Here is an 11,842-nt window from a genome sequence, read left to right on the forward strand (position 1 = left end):
GAATGTTTCAGCCTACCACAGGGATACTTGCTCAACAATTTTCATTGTTGCTCTAGTCATAATAGCCAGTTATTGGAAACAACCTAGATGTCCCTAAACAGGAGTGTGAATAAATACATTCTTTTAAATATTTATTTTATTTTAAAATATGTGTGTTGGTGCATACACATGAGTGCATTTGCCTTCAGATGTAAGAAAGGATGTTGGAGATCCTGGATCTGGAGTTACATGCCATTGATACCTGTTTCCTGACATGGGTCCTAGGAACTAAACTCTATTTGCTAGAGCAGTATGTGCTCTTAACCTCTGAATAAACTCTTCAACACCATGCTTCCACTATTAGTAGCAGTATTAGCAACAATTGCATAATTCATTAGGATGAGATAGATAGATCAATAGGGATTTTAGAAACCTAACTGCAAGAGCCCCAGATATGCAACCAAAAGAGTTGATTAAATGTTAGTGTGTCCTTAACATTTCCGTTATCTTGCCCCCAATATGAATAGTGAGAACAGTGGTACAGATTGCTGATTTATTTATACATGCATGATTATGCCTGCATTTTTTAAGGATTATATTATTCAAATAAAATCTTAGGTAGAACTCCAACATTTAGAACAGAACAGCAACAAAAAGTGTTCTGAATCCATCTCTATTTTACAAAATCCATTACAACCACTTGTTGGCTCTTAGTTTCATTGAAACACAGTCTAAAATACACTGTCAGGATTTCAGTCCCTTTATTATTCTAATCTCCATGATTCTTTGACTTTGCAATTAGAGTCAACAGATCCAAATCACACAATTAAACTAAACCTTATCTTTATTCACCAGGATGAGAGAAGCTATTGACTTACATAGTGGTGCCCAGCTCAAGGAAGATTTGCCTATATACTATTTATTATCTGCCACAATAAACACTCAATGTCGGAAATAGTGAGTTGTTGCAGAACTGTTTAAAAATGATCAGATTTCTATGTTTAATCAACCACACACTGGGCTAAAAATGATTTTTTTTCCCCATTAAGAAGGGACTCAAGAAATAAAGTCCATCAGGGAGAAAGGCAGCTAGAAAAGTTACTAAATTACTGGTGTATGTGTATGTGTATAATATGTGATAGTATAGATGCTTGAAGTTTTATTGCAATGAGTTTGCAGGGATCGCATTACTTGTAAGTGGTAGCACTAGGCATGAGTTATGCTGGTCTTCCCAAGTAAGTGGCAATAAAATCTTTATAGCACCCCATACCATCGTCACATATTTTATTTAAACTACTTATTTCTTTTGGATTTTGTGTCTTTAATCTATCTCCATTTTTTCTCTTCTCATTTACATTATCCAATATAGAAATATGGCTCATTTGCAGTGGGAGAGGCCAATCATATTTGAAACAGACAGGACAGAATCAAATTATGTTCCAGTTAGAAATTTATGTTTTGTTGTAGGAAGCTGACAGTATATCTCCTGGTCATTGTGGTCAAATATAGATTTAAAAGAATATATTATAAACCATAATTTATAAGGATGAGTGGAAAAAACATCTGAAACACAAATAGGAATAAAGATATTCAGTTTTGTTGCCTCTTTCCTCTATCTCTGCTCACTTGATGTAGACTTGTAGTTGTCCTAGTGAGCATGTTCAGCCCTCTAGTATGGGAAATAATTTGGCTTTACCTCAATGTTTGATTAATGTTAAGGTGTAACACTCACTAGACCAGTATTTTCTTTGCTGTCTCATTGATGCATATTAGTCCTATAATGTATAATTGGCAACTGCACTAGCTAGTCTTATGTCAACTTGACACAAGCTAGAGTTATTTGAAGGAGGGTATCTCAACGATAAAATGCCTCCATAAGATCCAACAGTAAAGTTCTTAATTACGGAAGTTAATTTTCTTAATTAGTGATTGATGGGAAGACCCCTGCCCATTGTGGATGTTCAATTCCTGGACCAGGGGTCCTGGGTTCAATAAGAAAGTAGGCTGAGCAAGCCGTGGGCAACAAGTTGGCAAGCAACACTCCTCCATGGTCTCTGCATCAGCTTCTGCTTCCAGGTTCTTAGACTGTTTGTAATCCTGTCTTTACTTCCTCTGATAATGATCAACAATATGAAAGTGTAATCCAAATAAACCCTCTCTTTCTCACTTTGCCATTTGGTCACAGTGTTTTGTCACAGCAATAGAAACCCCAACTAAGAGAGGTACATACTAGATTTAAGGAGTCCTTGAATAAAATATTGAATGGGTCCATTTAATCCTTATCTTTAGAGAAGGCATATTTTATGCTCCATTGCAGAGAGGGGGAAAGTTTTGTTCAACATTTGCTTGAATTCTTATAAATATATTCTATATCTGTTAATCTGAAAAATATTGAAGCAAGTTACTTAAAATACATAAGGTATTGATGTCCTTGTATTCAAATCAAAGTACAAGGAAATAGAGAGATGGTTTAGCTGTTAACAGTACTTGCTGAACAATCATCTTGACAGGTGTTCAGATTTCAGGACTCACATAACAAGCCTGGCATACAACTCATGCGTATAACCCCAAGTACAAGTAGAGCAGAGACAGAAGGGTTGTCATAAGTCACTGGCTTATAGCCTCATAGAGACAGCATGAGCTCTGGTTTCAGAGAGAAACTCTGCCTTAAAACAAATAGGTGGAGAGTGATAGAGGAAGACTCCAAATGGCCTCTCTGGATTCCATGTCTGATTAAGTATACATACATACACCCTTTAAAATAGATGTGTGCACACATATGTGCCTACACATACATACATACACGCATAAATATAAACACACAGACACACACACACACAGAGAACACGAGAGAGAGAAAAAATCCTTCAAAAAGGAAAGGAAAATGTATTGTACTTGAGGAAGTTGTTATATCTGACAATTAAATACATCTTTTTAGTTAGGTTGGTTTCTTGGGAATGAATTAGGGTTTCCATTGTGGAATGTACTTTGCTTAGAATAACAATAGTACCATATAAATTAATTAGTATCACTACAGAAAGACCATCAAATCAAAGACAGACCAGTTTTATAGCTCAGTTGGTAGAGTACTTGCCTAGCATGCACGAAACACTGGTTTTCTTCCCTACTACTGCATAAACCTGGCATAGCTGCACATCCTTTGTAGTCCCAGAACTCAGGTGGTACAGTCAAGATAATCATAAGTTCTAAATCATTCTCGGTCATATAGCTAGAGCCAAGCCAACCTGGGCTCAACAAAATAAGACAAAACAAAACAAAAGATTAAAAGAACTAGTCTAAAATCAGGCAAAAATACTGACAAATTTTAACGACAGTACCAACAATAATGAAAATACTTGTATGGAGAGTAGATATTATTTTACTGCTATTTGACCATTGATTTTTGAACATTTATGTGTACTACTCTGTGTGAAACAGCATGTTGAATCAATAGAACCAATGTCCTAAATTCTCTTGACCCTTCCTTTTAGTAGGACCAACAATTGTATCAGCTGCTTTACCTGAATTCCTGATGTCAGCACAGCACCTTTGAGGTGCAAATACTTGTGCTACACTTCTAACATCACTAAATATTTTTCACATTAATTTATTTATTTGGGGATCCAGCAAAAATTATTTAATGATGTGTATTACTAGTTCCTATGATCATATTTGCAAAAACGATAGGTGTACCTGAATCTATCATAAAGCCTACTGGAAAGCCTTTCATACATCACATATCCAATTTTGAAATGTTATTTTGATTGATTTTTCACATGAAAATGTTTTTTATCAATCATCTTTCAGCATGTATTAGTATGCACTGTGTTATTTTACTTTCATTTCATTAGTACTGATTTGTCTAGCTTATTGTAAAAGCTAAATATATGGGAAATGAAGGATGTGACCATTAGTTTTGCATCAATTTCTTTGAACCACTGTGTACCCAGGTCAAGCTTTTTATGATTCTTCCTGTAACTATTAAATGAGTTTAACATGTAAACTTGTAAAACTCACTTCTTCATAACATGGGTGGACTTCATCCAATCAGTGGAAAGCTGGGATCAACCAAAAAGCTGACCTCAAGAAGAAATTATTCCTCCCTAACAGCCGTCAAACTGGGACCTTATTCTTTTGATGCCTTTGGACTTGACCTGAGTAAAGTATTGGCTCCATCCAGTTCTCAAGCCTGCCAGGAGACGTTCCATTTGTTTTCTTTGTTCATGGGCCTTTCACTCTGCCTAGAAACTAAATGATCAGCTCTGTTAAGGTTTGCAGCTTTCTGATTCACCCTACAGATTTGATGACTTGGCAGATTCCACAGCTCCACAAGCCAATTCCTTACAATAAATCTTTTACATGCATATGTGACTATGTACATATAACTACATATATATAAATGTAGAAGCTTTAAGAAATCTATATAACACATGCAATTATACTATTTGTTCTGCTTTTCTGTAGAACCCAAGGTACCCATGGGAAAAAATATTGCAAATATCCTTGCATATATTTCATATTAACTTTCTCAAAGGAACCTTGTTTACATCTGGTACAAAATGTGAGAATCTAAATGATATTGACACTATTTTTCCTGATGTACCTCCATTAACAGAGATTATTTACATTGTTTCTTACTAAATTAGGATAATGATATTCCCTAAGTAAACATATTGTTTATGTGAACTAAGTGTGCTTCCTGTCACTTGCAATGTTTGTGCCACAAATTGAGCCGCCAAATTTTCAGGCAGTAAAATTGTAGGTTAGGAATATTCTTTAAGTCCAGCCACCTTTTCCCATGGTCTTTTCCCATATAGAACTGTCCCAATAACAGTAACTAATTGTTAGACACTGAACATAACTTCGACTTATATTAGCAACAAATACTATAATACGTGCATGTCTGTGCTGAAGATACAGTTTACTGAAGAGAGGAATTTGAGTAGTACTCTTTATTTCTTTTTTCCCTTTTCATTTTTGCTTTGTTCTGGGTAAAGATCAACTCAGTTTTCATTTGATGTTCTGAATATAAATATAAGTCAATGAAATCTATCAAGGATCCCGTCTATTAGTAAATAGTTCCTGCTAAGAAATATTTTAAGAACTTTTCTCAAAACATCATCAGTCTCTAATGTGAGTATTTAAAATATTCTAAGCCTATTTTTTCACCTTCATGTCCACTCAGTGTTCTGCTTCTAAAAGAAGGAACTTTTTCTGGGTCATGATGACTTATTTAAAAATAATTGTACTAAGAAGGTGTTAAACAGGCCAGAAAAGTGATAACATTAGCTCTTCCAGGCTATTGAACATCCCATTTCTACTTTTAATGATTCATATGTTTTCCAAACCTTTGTACAATTAATAATAGTTAATAGGTTTGGAAATGTTCATAAGACATTCACCCAAGGAGATGAAATATTTTTTAATGGCTGCAATATAAAACTCCAGGCAAATGAGGTTCTCAGATAATACTACTCTCTGCACCAAGGTAGTAGACATTTTCAAATTGTGCACATTAAAATTTTGACTGCACATAACACCTTTAATGTATGCTTCACTGGCTACTGGGGGTTGGGAAAGTCATTACTAATTGAGATGCTTTAATGATCTCAGATCTTTCAGAATTGGGTGAATCCAAGAGAAATACTGTGAAGTATATATTTGATTTCAGTTATGTATAGTGCATGCTGGGATAAACCTTTATGGCAATTATATCATTGTGAAATTATTAGACCTTGCATTTTATAGAAATTTGACTCTCTTACCAAATACTGTGTCAATGAATTCATGGAAAGAATAATGACATAAAATATCATTACAGAGAAAATACCTCTTCACATTCATTTGCTACAGAAATTACTGAAAGGTATATAATATTAATTGACTTTTACCCCAATCCACAATTGCTTTCATATAATAACTTAAAAAAATAATGAACAGTTTCCAAAATACAGTTGAATTATTTATTGTCATATCTAATTGAAGAATCAGATACAGTTAGTGCTACTTGGGTAATTTAGCCTTTTGTGAAATAATTTTATAATTTAGGTTAATATTTATGTATTTAAACAGAAAAACTTGTTGTTATACTTGATAGTACTTTTTTCTGATTAAGCTGATAAGTTTTTAGTTAATGTATTTTAACAATAAGTTAAATTTATTTTGAAAATAATTTAACAAAGCAATCTTTGTCAATTTTTTTCTGAATTTCTGGATAATAAAAGTAGCCATTACTTCAAAGAAAATGAAGACATAGATATTAGCTTTATATATCTTATGAAAGTCATTCCATTACTCCTTAATATATCATGTATTAGTTGGAATTCTAATCACAAACTTTCCCGATACAATTTTGTTTGTGGAAGAGATACATAGGGCTGTTTTATGTTCATCATTTAGCTCAGATGAAGATGAAAAGCTAGGTTAAAGCTTGAAGTGTGAGATGTATCACTTTTAGTTCTATTTTTCATCATTATTATCATCAAGTTTGTGAACTCAAGATTTCCACATATAACTGTAATGCCACATGCAAGCAGGTAACATATTTTCTTGAATCTGTCCTTGTTAAAGGTCTTTCATGATCATCACAGACTTAATGCATAATCTTTGGCCTCCAATAATTAACACCTCCAATCTTTTGAAACCTTAGAATCTGGCCTCAGTGGCACACTTCTTTCTCCTTCCCAAACAATTCTTCCAAATAGGGACCAAGTATTCAAATATATGAGCCTATGGGTGCCATTATGATTTAAATCACTACACTGAGAATTCAGAAATGTATGTTGTATGGGAGGATAACCCATCTAGTAGGATGGAGCACTAGGCAGCATTTTCCACTGGGTTATAAATACAAGAACGTAACATTCACAGGCAGATTGCCATCATAATCCTAAGTGAGATGTATCATAAAGTAATGGAGAGACCCCAAAAATTAGATGCAGCATTATAGCAAAGAAACTAGAATCACCTATGATCTGAGATTCCCCTAGGCAAGCAGACAAGGGCAAGGTCTGACAATAGAAACCTAGATTCAAGCTTTCTTCTCTAAAAAATGGAGAACATAAGACAAGGTCTTGTTGACAGAGGTTTCTGTCCCACCTGGTTCTGTAGTCATTCAGTCCCAAATAAACACACAGGTCTTTGTTAATTATAAACTGGTTGGCCCATTAGATCAGGCTTTTTATAACTCGTATAACTCATATTAGCCCATAATTCTTTTCTGTGTTAGCCATGTGACTTAGTATCTTTCACGAGTGAGGCATTCTCATCTTGCTTCCTCTGCAGTTGAGTGACAATTGCAGACTGACCTTTCCTCTTCCCACCATTCTCTTGTTCTGGTTGCCCTGCATCTACTTCCTGCCTGGTTGCCCCACCTATACTTCCTGCCTGGCTACTGGCTAATCAGCATTTTGTTAAAAATAATACAAGTGACAGGATAAAAGACCATTGTTCCACAGCACTTCCTCCCTTAAAAAAACCTCAAGAACTCTGAATCTAATTTCCTTTGTTTAGCTTTCTTTCTAATCATTATCCATAATAACTTGTAACCAACACTCTAAATAAAGAAAAACATCCATAATCCATTTTTTTTTGGCAGAATGTGGGTGTAGTTTCCTAGGCTACTTCCTGCTGATTGAAGGCACTGATAATCTTACAGGGACCTAAAAACATTTGAATTAAAGTCAAGTCCCATTCTGTAGCATTCTGTGAGGCTTGATCATCTAGCTAGCATTCTTGAAACCCATTTGGATGTAGAACTCAGAAATTTGGGCCATCTACTCCTATCAGAGATTTCTCAGGTGGCCTTCCTTGATCAAATCTGATTTTTCTTAACCCAGAATGAATCAACAGCCTCTCATTTCCTATAGAAACAAAACCTCTTCTCCAAATAGCCTAATTTTTGACTTAAATTTTGAAGTCAAGGCAAATTCAAAATATATATGTTGGATTAATCCATCAGCAGTTATAATCAAATATATTTTAACAGCTTTTGCTCCTTCCTTAGTCATCAAACAATTTAAAGACAACACAATACAGTATCCAGACTCTCTGTTTATTTTTCATATTCACAAGGCTTTATTTTAAACTCTATTTTTTATTTCTATTCTTAATGTTTGGTTTTTTGAAACTAGGTTTCTCTGTGTATCTTTGGCTGTCCTGGAACTCCCACTGTAGACCAGGTTGTCTTTGAACTCACAGAGATATGCCAATCTCTGCCTCCCAAGTGTTGGTATTAAAGGTGTGTGTCACCACACCCAATTACTCTCTTTTTGTTCGGGTGACAGCTGCAGACTGAATCTTTCCTCTTCCCAGAATTCTCCTGTTCTCATCCCCCCACCTCTACTTCCTGCCTGGTCACCCTGCCTATACTTTCTGCCAGGCTACTGGACAATCAGTGTTTTATTAAAACTAACACAAGTGACAGGATGAAAAACCATTGTCCCACAGCAAGGTCTGAGTAAAAGTGGCTCAAGCTAGTATGATAGCAATATGGTAATAAAAGCAAGTCAATGCTGTGGTAGGGCTGTAGCTCCTGCGGCAGTAGTTTTCGCAATGGATGGCACATAATGGGATAAAAGCTAAAAGCAGATGCCTTCCATATCACCTGTGCTGAATAGTTTTTGACTTGCTATCTTAAATATCATTTTAAAAGAATTATTATCTATTAATTGGATAAGTCATTGATATAAATTGATTTTAAAGTAATTTTTAAAAGAAATAAATTATGTGACATTTGGACATTGGGAAAAACTATCAGTAAAACAGGGGGTCCGAGGTTGGTATCAGTGGTGTCCCATTCTTCTCCTATTCCATGCTTCTTGAATGTTTGTTTAAAAACTCCTATTGGTAGACTTTCTCGCCGGAGTCACCGCGGTTTCCTGCTTCAACAGTGCTTGAACGGAACCAGGCACTCGACCCCTCCGATCCCAACCAGCTGCTCCAAGCCAGACTTTTCTGCAACCTCGTCACTCCACCACTCCAGCGTGGCCAGCCGCTGCTGCCATAACCACCGCTTCTCCCTCGCAAGTGCGCCAGAACTATCACCAGGAGTCCTAGGCTGCCATCAACCGCCAGATTAACCAGGAACTGTATGCCTCCTACGTCTACCTGACTATGTCTTGATACTTCGACCGGAATGATGTGGCTCTGAGGAACTTTGCCAAACACTTTCTTCACCAATCTCATGAGGAGAGGGAACACGCTGAGAAACTGATGAAGCTACAGAACGAACAAGGTGGCCGAATCTTCCAGCAGGATATGAAGAAACCAGACCGTGATGACTGGGAGAACGGGCTGAATGCAATGGAGTGTGCACTGCACCTGGAAAAGAGTGTGAATCAGTCACTACTGGAACTGCATAAACTGGCTACTGACAAAAATGACCCCCACTTGTGTGACTTCATTGAGACACATTACCTGAATGAGGAGGTGAAATCCATCAAGGAACTGGATGACCATGTGACCAATTTGTGCAAGATGGGAGCCCCTGAAACTGGCATGGCAGAATATCTGTTTGACAAGCACACCCTGGGACACAGTAATGACAGCTAAGCCGACTTCCCCAAAGCCACAAGTGACTTTACTGGTCACTGAGGCAGTGCATGCATGTCGGTCTGCCTTTATCTTTTCTATAAGTCGCACCGAAACATCCTCTTAAGTTCTTTGCTTTGTACCATTTCTTCAAATAAAGAATTTTGGTGCAAAAAAAAAAAAAAAAAAAAACAAAAAAAAAAACTCCTATCGTGCCTTCTAAATAATCAAATATTGAATTCCAAAGAGCCTACTAGTGCTTTAAAGGACATAATATGCTGGGTTTCTAGGAAACATAGCATGTAAGGCATGGGGAGATAGTTAGAAGGTTCTTGTCAAATAAATGTGCAGAGCTGAGTTTGATACACAGAACTCATACTAACAAGCAGGCCATGGTGATGGGTACTTGTAATCCAAGAACTAAGGAGGTAGAAACTGGTGAATTCCTTCAGTTCTAGCTCACTAGCCTAGTACTAGCCTAGTGTACTCAGTGAACCCCAGTTTAGTAACAAACTTTCTCACAAAAAGTCCCACAGTGTATGGTTCCTGAGAAAGAACGACAACCATGTCCTCTGCCCTACACATGGATATGCACACGTGAACATGAACTCACACATATACACATCCCACAAAGAGATGGGGGAGAAAGAGGAAGTGAGAGAGAAAAGGGGAATAGAACTTGCCAAGCATTCTTTACTAAGGATAGTTATTTCAGATAGAATGATGGGGGAAAGGTAAGCATCACAAAAAGGAGGGAGCACACATAATGCAGATTTATGAAAACAGTCACCATTTGGTATCAGAAGTTATTTAGGGTTCAAAGATTTTATTAGCAACTTCTATGTACAACTCTACGAACAACTACTGGACAATAGCTCCAGAGACAAAAAAGACCAAAGTAATAGTCACTTTCCTCCACTGGTCACAGTTAAGATCATGGGACCCTAATTTCTCCTGTGCTTGGCATCATTCATGAATACCCTTTGCAGAAAGACTCCTATTTACTCCTGTTTAGTCCATGCCCTAGCAAAACAGGGACTTTTCACTGAAAGAGGCAGACTACTACCAGCTTTTCCAATACAGGATAAAGTCATCGCTCACATGTGAGATTTTAGAATTATCCCCCCACACACAAACAAGCATACACCATAATGAATTTACCAAAATAAAAACAAAAGGACAAAAAAACAACCAAACAAACAAAAAGAGAACAGAAGATCATAGTATACTGGTTAGTATCTTATGATACAGTTGCAAATGATGCAAGGCCTGGATGTGAGAAAACGAGGCATTGATGCTCACAATAAGCTTCAAAGTTTCTTAAACTTGCCATGACATTGGTATTCTTTCTTCTTAAACTTTCTTGGTGATTCACCCTATCACAATTCCCTTTATTCCTTCATTAGTAAGTCTTTGAATCTGCATTTACAACTACGTTTAACTTTTGTTTTTTCTATTGACTTTCACTGTTATTTCAGGCATCATATATCCTTCATAGATTAGTGGCTGTTTCAGCTCTCACTCTATCATACAGGATGTAAAGATCTATTTATTAATACTTAAAAGCACAATTTTAAGAACATTAATTTAAAAATGTGGAAATCACCTTTGTATGGCAATAATCTCTGCATTTATCCATATTCAGGGTTTGCATCTTTAGATTCTAAATTGAAATCTCTTAAGACAACATGAGGCAGTAGAAATAAACTCAGAAGGCAAAAAATTAAAACTAGCTCTTTTTATTTCTTTTGGAAACGTCCTGCTAGGATGTTTTGTGCTTCTCTCTTTGACCACTAATTTTAAGAAGATATGTAGATTTCCTGGCTTCAGGACACTATGTTTGTGAGTTATTTTTGCATCCTTAGAGATCTAAGAAAAAAGATGTGAGATCAGACTGTGACAGATATCCCTGTCTATCTCTTGATTGCCTGGAGGGTTTCTTGATTTGTATTATCTCAAGGACTCCTCAGTGTAAAGTGTCACCATGGAAAGGCTGGAAAGCAAGCAGTGAGTATTGAACTTTGTTTTATTTGACAGGGTTAGGAAAGTTAGAACTGTGAAATTTTAGCAGTATTGCTTCACTCTTTCTCACTCTACATGTCTTTGTGTTTGTGTGTGTGTATATATTATTGATACTGATTTGTTTGAATATTTGCTTTACAATTTATATTGTACTTGTTTAATGCTTACTTTTCCATGTCCTTCCTTACTTTTTATCAGCATCATTTACACTTTCCTTATTTTTCATACACACACACACACACACACACATACACACACAGACACAAACACTCTCCCACACATAAACACCTACCCATTTTTTAAAACTCAC

At 36.2% G+C, this 11,842-nt stretch overlaps 1 pseudogene; it reads left to right on the forward strand.

The window, feature by feature from the left end:
• The first annotated feature begins 200 nt into the window (after positions 1–200).
• Positions 201–9,628, forward strand: LOC130868570 (ferritin heavy chain-like; annotated as a pseudogene).
• The last annotated feature ends 2,214 nt before the right edge of the window (positions 9,629–11,842 follow it).

Source organism: Chionomys nivalis, chromosome X, assembly GCF_950005125.1.
Source record: "Chionomys nivalis chromosome X, mChiNiv1.1, whole genome shotgun sequence".
Lineage (NCBI taxonomy): Eukaryota > Metazoa > Chordata > Mammalia > Rodentia > Cricetidae > Chionomys > Chionomys nivalis.